Genomic DNA, 13,769 nt, shown 5'->3' on the forward strand with positions numbered 1-13,769 from the left:
CCCTGGGAATCCCTGTTTTGTTTCTGGCTTCTTGGAAGGTAACACTGGCCTAGGCCCCTCTGTGCAGCCTGGGCCGGGCCAGCTGCCCAGCTGCCCCTCCACTTCCCTTCGCCGGCACGGCCAGAGAGCCCATGGCTCAGCTGAACATCTAGCTGACACTTAAACCCTGCCCTGCTGCCATCCCGGGCCAAGCCAGGGGGTCCATGGGGCCCCGGGAGAGCAGCTCTGGGGAGCCGGGCCTGCCCCGCCATGGTGCCCGCGCGGCCTGGGGGAGAGATGGCTGGGCCCTGCTTCGGCAAGGACACCTGCCGGGCAGGGGGAGGAAAGACCATCAGCCTGTGGCTGGAATTGAGTGTAGCAAACACCAGAAAACGCCATGGAGCCAGAGCAGCCACCACTGTTTCTCGCTGGGCCCCTGCTACCTTGGCCCAGCCCCCAAGGCAGTCTGAAATACTCCACCCCAGCTGTTCCAACAAGATACTAACTCTTTCAATGCCCAGAATGAGACTGGCAGACACTTTGTTCTCTCTCCTGAGTGAAAGAGAAGGACCAAAATAAAGACATTCACAGAAACAGCATGAAAACACTGAGGTCAGACAAAAGAAGAAGCCAGGTCCCTGACAGAAGGGATTGATGGAAATGCCTCACTCTTGGACTGAAATTTCTCTTTTTTAAGCAGTGGAGAAGATACTCTTGTTTCCCTATAACTCATAGAAATGCATTATGGGGTGGATGAAATGTTCTAACTGTAAACATGAGCAGAGGCATTTGTGCTAAAGTAAGCAGATATTGAAGTGGATGTAATCCTATGAGAAGTTTGAATAGAGAGAAGACCCCTGCTGCCCCTGCCCTGCCAGGGAAGAGAAGAAGAAACACCTCTGTTTTCAGAGAAGAAGAGGGCTTTTGTTTAAACAGTTATAATCCTGAAAGTGTGCCCCATAAGTTGATGTGGTCCTCAATAATTGTTTTGGGAAGACTGTTAGTCAAGGAAGGGATTTTTGCCCAGTGATCAGATTTCCATTCTCCTGGGCAGCTGATTCACTGTGACACTGAGGCCACGAGAAAACTGTTTCTTGTGGAGAAATCTCCACAGACTGAAGTCTCCTCTCCCAAGTAAATTGGTGAAAGACTATTTTTAGAGATGGGAAATGGACTGATTTTTTTCTGTACATTGTCAGTGTGAAAGAAAAGAACTTGTGAAGGGAGGAGAGATGTTCTGAAAGTATTATTCTGATTCTTCTTATTTTTTTTATTTTTGTAGTAATAAAGTTTTCCTTTGTACCCTTTAAAATTTGAGTGTGTTTTGCCCTCCTCCTAATCCTATCTGACAGCAGCAAATGAGTAAATAATTCTAGTGGGTGCACTGATGATTTGGCCAATGCTAAATCCACAAGAGCTACATATTCAGATATGGCTTATCTAATTCAAATACACACAGAGTGACAAATTAATGAACTTGTGATCAAATATCTATCTCTTTCTGCTAAAAGTTTAAGTAAGGCAAAACCTGGTTGGTTGAGGTTTTTTGTTTAGTTTTTTTTGGTGTTGTTGTTGGGGAGCAGGTTTGCCCTTTTTTTTCTGTCTGAAAGGCTTAATACAAGATAAGTCATATTATTCCTGAAACTCCTTAAAGACAGTTGAGAATAGATACTCCTTATTTTGAGTTTTGCTGCCTGGAAGGAGCTGGAGCAGTAGTGACCCACTTACAGTAATTACTATAGAAATCCTACCCATAAGCACTAGGTTTGTCTTCCACAGAATTTCTTATAGGTATGAGCTCTGCATATTTTGACACTGTATCAGGAAAGCCACTTGTGGAAAAGTGAAGATTAACTACATTTGGTCTACTGAACTGGCCTTTATTATTTCCATACTAATGCAATTGCACAAAGAACTTGAATGAACACTTTAAACAGCCGCATTTTGAGGGCATATAGAAGGTGTGGTTAGACACATCTGTTTCTCCTGGTCCCATCAGCAGCTTGGCCCAAGATATGTTCACATTAGGCACACACATGGAGACCACACATACAGAACTCACACACACATGCATCTGTGACCAGGCACACATCACGGACAGACAATCCTTTCTGGATGTATGAATCCTGTCCTTCAGAAAGCAGCAGTCCCATCACTAGGGATAGTTTCTGACTCCTCAATTGATTTAAAGGGTGAAAGGATATAAGTAAGCCATCACTTCAAACAACACTTGATAGGGCAGGGTGACCTTTTCTGTTGCCTGAATTCAGTGTTTGGAATAACTGGAAGCAATACACCACACAAGGGAAGAATGGTTTTTAAGGGACTAAGAACTGTTTGGCCTTCACACAGAGGCTTGGTAAATACCTGTCATTCCTCAGAAACTTCATGATGAGAAGAGAGAAAAGCAGATAGTTAAGGCATTTGCTCAAATGAAGTAAAGACTTCCATCACTCTAAGCATAACTAAGAGATCGTTAAAAAAGATCAAATAACAATATATGAAATAAAACTGTGCAAAGAGAAATTTTCTTTCTGTAATGTCTGACTTCAAACACTTCTTTATGCTGATTACAACATATTTTTCAGGTACAGCTGGTCAATGTCATACAAAACTACTTCTCTTTCACATTCAAGGACAGCCCTTGAGTCAACGAAAGCTTTATCTTTAAAATTCTTCAGAACACATTGTCTAGAAATACAGTTTACATGTATGTTTATTTAAAGGACTTTACATTTTAAGCAGTTTTGTTATTCTGTTTTGCTCTCCAGAGGGATACCTTATGAATTTCTCATCCACAGAAATAGAAATCCTATGACATATCCTAGAAAATATTATGAGTTTCTCTTACATGCAAATAAATTTTTAAAAATCATACCTAAAATTTTGCATTGAAAAAATAAAGAGCTCATATGCTGGTCTTCTCAACAGCTATGAATTTATGACTGTGTAGCAAGAATAGGAAGTAAAACAATCTGATTGAAATTCAAGTTGCTTGGTTGTGTGTATCAAATGGCAGTCTACACAGGAAGATGAAACTGGCAAAATAAATCTGAGAAATCTACATCTTGTAGCACTTGGAAAATCTTGATAGTCATGGGTAGATGCTGGATTCTGGTGCTACTATAATCAGAAAAAATGCATTCATAACTGTGATTACAAAGAAAAAAATTAAGATACACCAAGAATATTTTATCTGTACTTGTGACTCTTAGATTTTTGTGTGTGAATCAGACTAGATCACTATCTAATGCATTAGTTGATAGAGGTTTATTCTGTTTTCAGTGACTTTTAAAATGTAATTTTAGTGACAATTCTAATTCAACAATATATGTCCTCTAAGTGCACTCTGTAGCATTTCCCTCCCACACCATATGTGAGGTACATTTTTATAATGAGAACAAAGAGGAAAATAATGGATCTTTGCTACTGTTTAGTGAATGGAAATTTTTAGAGTTGCTGGGTAGTACTGCATTAGTGGTGGGAAATCAGGTTTTCCCACAGGGGCTGAAATATTCTGACTGACAACTTTGGCTTAAGGATTCACTCAGGAAGGAAGCATGCTGCATGTTAGAAGACAATCCCAGTTATTACTGTGCCACAGATGCTTATCAGGATGTATGTAATTCCCATTGGGCTGTATGAGTGTTTCACAAACACTGGGATAGATTTAACCTCTCTTACTAAAAATAGAAAAGTTAGAGGAAAGGAAAGAAGCAGATCTACAACCTTTAACTACCCTTAGCTATCCAAAACTTAACTGTCAGTAAATAGGGAAGATTAATGAGACTGTGACAGTGTAAAGTGTCTTTGTTTTCTTTTAAATAAATGACTACTTATAGAAAACTGAGCACAAAAAGTAAAATAATACAGAACTGAAGTGTCATAGTTTTTCATCACACAATGCCTGCAAGAGACAAGTAAAACAATATCCATATTTCCTGCCAAAAACTTGAATTTTCTTAAACTGGAATTGTTTTGAATCACGGCATAACTCTTTGGGAACTGAAGACAGATAAATTGATATTTTACATCTATCATTTAGATCATTACATAGCCATTAATTTTTTCTAACAAAACTAACATCATTATAAGAAACTTACTGGAGTCTTAAGGTACACAGTCTTCAGGCGAAATGTTCATTAAACTTGTTTCAGGAGATTTGCCTGAGGAAAACAGTAAAGCCTGCCATTTATAAAATATGGATTGATTTTAAGTTTCAAAGAGAGAATTTTCTATCATCCTAGGACACAGAAATAATGGGAATTCAATTTAGTTGAGGTCAGAGCAGGAGCAGTTTATTACTATAGCTATTGTAGGGTTGCAGGGTTTATGTACCGCTAGGATGTACAGTCTGTTCTTCACTATACTGTCAGATAAGGAGGGCTATAGTACATTGCAATAAAAATGAGTGGCATGTAGTTTAGTTCCTGAGACTCCAGGCATTCAAGTAAAGAAGAGGAAGTAGGAAGTAGCCCCTAGGCAGTAGCAATTTACAAATAATTCACTGCTTTGTTAATTAATTTGTGCTGACTCTATTAGGTTGTGCTGACTTATATTTCTTAACTAGTGGGGTCTGCAAAGGATTTAAAGCCACTGTAAAGTACACACTAAATTTGAGAGTGAATGTTTCTGTTCTTAAAGGTTGACTTTCACAAAAAATTTTTGTGAAAATTCTTTCTGTTGGGGTGCTGCACAGAAGAATGGTCCCTGATACGGTTTACATGTGAAAGATTTTTCAGCCCCTGTGAGAAAAAAAATGAGGCTCCCACCTAAACTGGTACAAACAGTGTGCTTTTCATCAATTCAAAGCAGATGTGGAATGATTTTTCCTTGACATCTCTGCAGTAATGTAAAGCACTTGGAAAGAGCTACTTATGTGTTAAAAAAGATCCAGATCATTACTCCTATGGAAAATAAGTGCAGGCATGGGATAAGCCTAGGGAACCGTCACTTGCCAACCCATAAATACTATTTAATTTGGCAACTGGGATTGTAGGAAAATGAACTATTTTGTCAATTCCTTGCTTGAGTGACAGATCCTAAATGAGAGAAGGACTGAAATAACTATTGTGTAAGTCCAGCTTTCAGCATAAACAATCTCAATACCCTAGACTTTATCCTTCATATAATATGAAAATGTTGAAATATTGAACCCTGGATTTGTATGATGAATAGATCATGTGGCAAATAGATTGAGGGACGTTTCAGGAAGAGGCATAATTAATCTTTAATTTTTTCATTCAAAGGAACCGTTAAAAGCAACAGCTAGTTTTGCTTAGCTGGTTAGGCACAGAGCAAATTAATATTCAGCAAATATCCACACTTCTTTTGTCATGAAAGATTCCTTCCACACAGCAGATTCTGACACAGGTCATCAGCCACTCTCCCAGTATATTCCTCAAAATGCTGTTTTAATGGTCGGCTTTTCTCTCCCACTTAAATAGCTTTTAGCCAGCCATTATGACTTAAACAGCAACTGAGTCATGAAAAACAAAGTAACTGTAGTGTGAAGGTTAGATCAAATGACAAACCATTGGCATCTCACTGCTGAATTTCTTCTTTTATCACAAATTGCAGTTTTCTTGTTATTGCATTTCCTATATATTATTTTTAGTGTAAAAGGAGGCTACTCATGTACAACTGGTGATATGTGGTTTTTTCAGCAGTCCTGGAGTCAGTGTGCAGCATGACCACAGAAAATATACAGAAAGCTATAATTTATGCATTTTATGTAAATGCATATGTAAAACATCAGTTATGTTATTGAATATGTTTGGGATTTTTTTTTATGATTCCTTAAAGGATTAAGAATCTGTGAGTTAAGGCACAAATGAATATTTTCACAGGCAAGATATTCTGTCATCTTTGTCAAAATGAAAATGTCCCTTTTTTGTTACTTCTCCTTGTCTACAGTCCACATCTAGATTTAAATTTCTTAAAAGAGGAACATGAGGATCTTGTTTTGTTTGCTTGATTCTTTGCTATATTTTCACGATTTAATAAAAATTGCCTGCATTGATTCTGCTTTTATTTTCTCAATATCTCACTTATTAGCTAATTAACTGCTTGGAGGAGAGAGAAAAACAGCATGGGAGGTTTGTTCTATTCAGCCTCTCATTCCCAATCATGGCATCATCCAAATCTACTAATTCTAACTTAGAGGTTACTGATAGCACACTTGGCTCGGAAAGACTGACTACATTTAAAGGGTTCAACCAAATCATTTAGGAATCCAGCATCATGAGAACAGTTAGGCAGATTGGCAGCATTTCTGTCTGTATGAATGTCAGTCTATAGTCTCAAAAAACAGGACAGAGTTGAGTTAATTTAATCGCAGGAATCCAGTTGAGAGAAAAGTAATAGTGATAATCACATGTGATTTCAATGTGCAGTTCAGTGGAATATGAAGGTTTCTGTGTACCCTTCTTGCAGCAGCTATAGTGTATCCTTTAGGGGAAAGTGCCCCTACAATCAATGCTTTTTAGTTCTTCTTTCAGTCTACTCAGGGGATCACACGTACAAAAAGATAATAGGTGCAATTTTGTTTGTTTGTGTTTAAAAGCAAAATACCTGCATTTTATGAGCTGGAGCTTATTTAAGGTGCCATAATAAGCCAGCTGGTCTATATACATACTTTGCCCATGGAATCTAATATACCTGAGGGAGTACAAACTAGATGTCAAGGTCACAGGCTACAGCACCTGTTTAAGTTGACAAATTTCTGTCTTTAGAGTGCAGTAGTTTTGCTGCCAACAGTAGTCCGTATTTCAGTTGGCGGATTTCCACACAGACAGAATGATGTGCTTGTGCTGCAGCTGACTTATAAACACATCATGTTAACAGAGTAATTACAGACTTACACAAGCAACACAGTTTGCAAAACAATTTTTATACTTTTCAGTGCTAGATGGTTTCATTTGTTCAAAAAAAATAATTCCAAGTTTAACTATCTGTTACTACCTTTTGTTGTGCATGATTGAAATGGAAACTTTACAGAGAAAAGCGTAAGGTTCATTCATCACAGAAGGATGATATTAAACTGTTACTGACTTTGTGGGTACTGCAGGGGTGCATTGCATGCTAAAGGCCTATAAAAGAATACTGTGAGCAAATATCAGATCTGTATGACTCAGTTTCATTATATATGGGCTGAAAAATTAAAATTTAAATAAAAATATAAAGACAAAGCATTCAGGAATGTATTCCTTATATATAACTGGAAGACTTCTCGGTAAACTCTCTTTATGAAACTGTCTTTATAAAACTTGCTTTAAAAGAACAAAAAAAATCAAACATAAATCCAGCAATGTAGCATGCAGAATCATGAGATCTAAGATCTAAAACATAAAATTATCACTACTCAAATAATTTTTTTTGGTTTGTGATCAGCCATTAATATTTGGAGATGAATGAGTTCTTCCCCTCCATTACTCTAATGATCACACCCCACACTCAAGCAAACACCATATGGCCAAATATATCCAAACTACTTACTGTATCTACATGAACAATCTGTTTCATTTTAGACATCATATTTAATAAGGCTTATTTAGACTAGGCTTAAAATCCTCAAATGTCTTGTGTAAATGCCACTTGTGGAATATCACAGTAGTGTGAAGTTAACAGATGGAGAGTGTCAAATAATATAATATCTTAGTTAATATTTTTCTCAGGAGTTCAGTTTTTTTCCAGGAATGCAATTTGGACACATGCTTGTTTAAAAGGCTAATAATCCAAAGTATCTTTCTCCAGTTACCTATCATAATGTGGTTTTCACAAAAGTTTCATAAGTCAGCAAATAATGATGCCATAGTATTACTGAGTGCATGGATTGTCCTCAGTACAATATTTGTACCTTTTTTTTCTGGATATACACTGCAGGATTTCCAAGAGAAAATACTGCAGAACTTGTACACAATATTTCTGATTTATTGCAACATTCAGGGAAGTGTAGTACATGCCTGAAATGGCTGGAAAGCACTTGCAATGGCAACTGAACATTCTTTGTATGGAGGTGTTTATCTCTACCACTGTAGGTATGAGTGTAGCATTCTCAATTTCTCTGCCCCTTCTGCCCTGCTCTCTCTCTTACTGGTCACAGATAATGCTTTTTCTCAGGACAATGAACAGGACTGTTTGGTCCTTTTTCTTGGGCTGTGACTTAGTATGACTTGCATCCTCACTGTTCTGCAGGCTCAATTTATTTGCATTTCCGGAATATGACACCAGAATTTAACTCTGGTTGTTGCTGGAGAAGCTGACAACATCATACTGGTCCAAGAGGTGAGCCCTGGCTCCAACTCTTGTGTTTCTATTACTGCTGGAGCCCATCTTCCTTTCAAAGAATCCTACTCCTTTTTCTTTCTCATTATCTATGTTTTCAACTGTTTATGAGACTTCATAACTTCAGGAGGTGACACCACTGCAATAAATTTTCATCTGCATGATCAGCTTCTCATCAACAAACCTACAGATCCCATTTCTGATCCTGTGTCTGTGGGACATTCCTCTGTTTCTTTTCCTTTGGGTCAACATTCAGTTGCAAGTCCTATTCAGTCAACAGTAAGGTTTGATCTAAGCCACATGTCTCCAGAAAAATGCCTAAATTTCAGGAATCAATACAATTTGAAAGCTAGTGTTGCCCTCCGTAGGAAGACTTACAGACCCTCTGATTTGTGTGCATCCTTCTTAAATCAGGACCCACTCAAAAACCCTTTTGATTCATGTAGGAGGGAAGAAAGAGTGAACAGTAATCTAATTTTATTGCACTGTGGGTGAGGCCTGAGCCACAGCAGACTTCAAAGAAACAGATGGCGTTTTTTAATTTGTAGCAGGTAAGGATCTCTCATTAAGAAATTCTACAATCTACAGAAATTCTTGTAAGCATAATATAAAACTGTATTCAAGTAGAAAGCTCAGCCTTCCAAGTTGATATTAATAGCAGAGTGCATGATATGTTCCCTCAAAATAATACATCTGAAAATATATCATCAAACATTTAATAGGCACACCAGCCTTTTGTGTAACAATTTATGTATTTACATTGAATTCAAACCTCATTTTTCTTTTTTCTTCTTGGCTTATGTATTGTTTTTTCTTTAATAGTTAAAACGTTTTTACTCTTTAAATATTTATGTCTATACATATCGTATTCAAATAAAAGCTTTGAGTATTTAAATGTGTAGCAAAAATGCTGTATAAATCTCATGCTTCGTTCTTGATGCAACTGCACCAGTTAAGCAAAACTGTTTTGTAAAGCTGATTTACGTTAAATTAAACAATATAAATTTCAGTGTTCAGTTTCAAATGTAAAAATCCTACGACTATTGTTTTTACCTCCTCAGACATCCACTGAACTTGTATTAGCTTTGTATTGGCTTTAATTAAAATTCAAAAATTCGAGTGTATCTAGGTATGGGAATGTGACTGAACTCCAAATGTCTTTCCTCAGTCTGGGATAAGATAGGGTCACCTTTACAGCCGAGTAACACAGGATCAGAACAGTTCCACATCAGTCATTCAAGCAATTGCTCAGATATCTATACATATATATCATGTCTATTACATAATGTCTATTCTATAATGTTAGACTAACATTCAAACCATTGAGGTAGGGGTGGGGTCAATTTTTTCCTGTTCATTAGCTATGCCACCAGTTTTCCATCACACAGTGCAAAGTTCCCTAGACTCCCATAAAACAGCCTTTGTTACTGCTTTCTGTTGCTTTCAGGGCAGGCTCCTTTTCTTTTTATATGCAGTATCCTGTTTTCCCTGCATTTTGTTTTTGAGAACTATGGTGCTAGATAAGAATGAATAAATGCCAAGTACTATACCACCCTTGAAATTTTGAAATTCACAGTATTAAAGTGCTTTTCTATCTGCAAGACAGAGAACCATAGAAATTAACATAATGTGCTGATAATGCAGATGTATAGTCCCTGAAAACATTTTTTAAAAGTTGCCCTCAAAACAGTTCTGTCATTGTGTTCTTACATGAATTAACTGTGTAGCCAGAACTGTGTTGCTCAGAACTTATTTTTGTTGATATCTCATGTTCAGAAGATTAATCAGAGTAGCATGTATGGGTGTCAGCATCTTTCAAATACAAATCCATTGCAAATCCAGTAATAAAGTTTTTCTATCTTTACTTTTTAATAGGAGGGAAAAAGCTACTGCTGCTTTGGCATCAGGTATTCATAGGCTGTGACATTAAATATGCCTTTCCATGTATGTGTTCTCCCTTGAGACAAGCAGCCATACATTCAATTAACCCCTCCAAAGGAGGAGGCTCTCCCAGTTTCTCAAAAAGCTGTTGGCCCTAACTCACTGTGCAATCATGTGCATTGCCATCACAGTGTTTAAGAAAGTCAATTGACTCTTGGCACTTCAGATCTTCATAGGATTACCTGTGGCCTGACTTATGGAGATGCAGAGCATTCACAATATGAGAATGTTAAGAAAAGAATAAAAGCTTCACAAAAAAAAAAATCTTTGAAACAGGCCTTTGGTATCTGTGGATCATTTAGCTAGCATTTGAAGTACCAGAGATCTGTAACCACATTTGAAAGGTCTTATGTGTTGGATGGTAACAAGAGTTTTGTCTCTTACACCAGCAAGGGAAACAGGCAAAAAAAGCAAGAAACACACCCAAATAATCTGGAGCATTCTATACAAGCAGGTTTATCAAAATCACTTCCCTGTCTTACTGTTTAAATAAATTTCAGATTAAATATGTGTGCATTCTGCCAGTTTACCTAGAAAAGCTGACTTTGAGGGAAAGGACCCAGTCGTCTTCAGAGCAGACAAATGTTTTCCTGTCCAAGATTGGGTCATCCATGTGTTTCTGGTGTATGAGCTCTTGTGCAAAGGAAGGAGTAAACTCAAGCATGAATGATTTTGGTGAAGTGAAGCAGAACAAAACCTGGAGTAGCTTCTGCAGATTTTCTCATTTCTGTAGCATCTCTACTTGGTTTGGCAGTAACCTTTGTTCTTCTTAACGTCTGCTATGTAGCCAAGCTTGACCGTATACTCTGTCTCTCATGACTATTTTTCTGCATGTAGCTGTATGAAAAATTAAAGAACTTATTCATCTGTGTACATCCGACCAACTATTTTCACATGGCTAGTCCAGTTAATTGATCCAGCAAGAGTGCACTGTCATGCCTGAAGCAGTCCAGGCTTTAACAGATGCCTTGAACCTCAGCTTTTCCTCTGCTGGCCTTGGATTATTTGTGCATTTGTCATAGGAAATATTAAGAGATTTTTTTTTTTTTTCTTTTTCCCTGAGAGCTATGCTAATACAAAAAACTACCTGGAAATGTTTAGCTTTCTGGAATTTGAAGAGCTCCCAGATCTCTGGGAACACATACAAAAGGGGAAAATAAAAAAAGTGTAAGAGCAATTCTGTAAATGTTCTCTGTATTATTATTATTATTGGGGTTTTTCCAGAGCTGAGAATATTCAGGTTATTCCCACAGAGTAAGAATTGCTGAAGAGCTCAGCAGCTACAGTGGCAGTCAGGCTTCCAAAACAGTTAACTTCTCATTTTAGACATCAAAATAATGTCACCCTCATTTATACAGCATGCTATAGTCAAGATGTTTTGAAAATGAAGCTCTGTGTGTTTTAACTATAGGAAAAATTGAAGGTGAATTTTTTTGTTATTGTTTTTGAAAGGAAAGACTGAAGAAGTAAAAGTAAATAGACACCTGGGAAAAAAAAACAAACCTCTTCAGTCTTTGGAAAATCTTGTCTTTAGTGGTAACCATCAGCCTTTCTAAGAGTAAAGCATGAGCAAATTCTCATTCTTAGGTTATTCTAGTTTCCTAAAAATTCAAGCACACCTTTCATCTTAAATCATTTCCATGTCATATCTATTATTAGTGCTTGCTTCTGTGGTCTGCTGAATTCACCCTTTGGAGATGGGTCACTCTCAGAAATGTCAAATAAGCTAAACAAAATGTAGACAACTGAACCTAGAGTTTGAGGCAAGTATTTTTCCAGATAAAAATAGCTGTTGTGTCCTCAAATAAAAACAGAAGAGGAAAAATGTGCTATCACAGCTAGCCATGATTTTTAAAAAAAATCTTATACTCTTAATTTTTCAAGAGAGTGTGCAGTAGCTAAACACCAGATATACAGCTCTGCCTAAATACTTAGTAGCCCTGGCATATCTTCACTTTTGTTAAAGGAAACTGGGTGATATTGTTTTTTTTACAATCACAGCATCACAGGAAATTCTAAAGCTAGAGCTTCAAACTCAGGCATGAAGCTTTGTATACAGAAGAACCAGTATTAGTACTATTAGTACATGTATCCTTGCTCAATATTCTCAAGACTTCAGTGATCTGCCAGATTACTGGTCTTCTAAGTTGTGGCCCTGGGCACTTTGAATTCCTCTGTCCTCTTTTGTCATAACGCTACTGCTCAACATTTGGCTGAAAATGTGTAGTCTTCTCTTAGCTTGGTGAAAGACTTTTCTTTGTCATGTAAGAGCTACAAAACCTAAATCCACCCCTCTAAATCCAGGCCCTCTCTATCTGAACAGAAATTCAGTTGTAGGGTATGTAATAAAAAAACCCAAACCTGAAATTGTATATATTCCCAGTTTTCTCATCACTTATGAGAACATGTCCCAGCTGTTACACCATCAACCTGACAAGAAGAATGAACATGGTAAAATATTGCATTGCTAACTTAATCCAAAATTTTCCTTCAAGCAGAAAGAGGACCATTATCTAATTGTTATAGTTCCATTATTTCAGAGGTGTCAAGAGGTCATCTTCTCAGGGTCCTGTAAGTGTCCACAAGCCTTAGCGAAGGTTGCCAGCTTCCCATGGAACGTGCCACTCAGAGCTGGGGAGGGCACAGCTGTCACTGTGACTGCCATAGGTCCTGGCTCTCCATGCCTGAGGAAGCACAGCATCTTAGTGGAGCATCAAAATGTCAAGTTATCAGATAATATTTAGATGTACCACAGTTTTGGAATTTCTGAGCACATTATGTGTGTATATACAAACCCTCACCATGACGCACGTGGACAGGTGGGATTGCTTTTGCATGTAAATGGAGATAAAAGGTTGTTATGTTCTGGAGGATGACTGTAAACTCTTGTTATATGGAGAAGCAGAGAAGCAAAGCAATGTAAATTTATACTTTTCTCTTATTCAGAGAGCCACTAGTGTTAAACATTGAATTTTCCTGGACTTTACAAAGAAATGGAAAAAAAAATTAAAATCCTCCAACAGTGTTTAAGAATAGCTTCTTATTTCTTTAAAGATTAAGAGCATGGCTTTCCACCAAGGAATATTGCTGCAGTTGTTCCAGAGCCAACTGTAGTACATTAATTTATAATAGCAGATTTTCATGATGCTTTGCAAACAAATAAAAGTGCAGATATTCCACTTATATGAGGCTCTTGCTGTGTTGTTCCTTACAGACATACATTCACATTCAACAGAGCCACAGAGAACATGTTTGAACAAGAGGTCAGACAAATTTATGGAAAGGTATGAAAATTTTGTTGTTACTTATGCAGTGCCACACATATTCTCAGAGACTTTCTGTCAGTGAAGAATAAATTATGAAAACAAGAAACAACGTCCTTTGGCTCAAAGACTTTCCTGCTTCAAAGTGCTAGAATGCTACACACAGGACATGCAGCTGACGCAGATTTGGGAGTGTTTTTGTGAATAGGCTAAAAAAATACTATGAAAAAAATAATGTTCAAATTATCCAAAACCCAGAGGTGAACTCATGTTTTCTGTAGTGAATTTTCCAGAGCAGAT

This window comes from Oenanthe melanoleuca, chromosome Z (genome assembly GCF_029582105.1).
Source record: "Oenanthe melanoleuca isolate GR-GAL-2019-014 chromosome Z, OMel1.0, whole genome shotgun sequence".
NCBI classification, from domain to species: Eukaryota; Metazoa; Chordata; class Aves; order Passeriformes; family Muscicapidae; genus Oenanthe; species Oenanthe melanoleuca.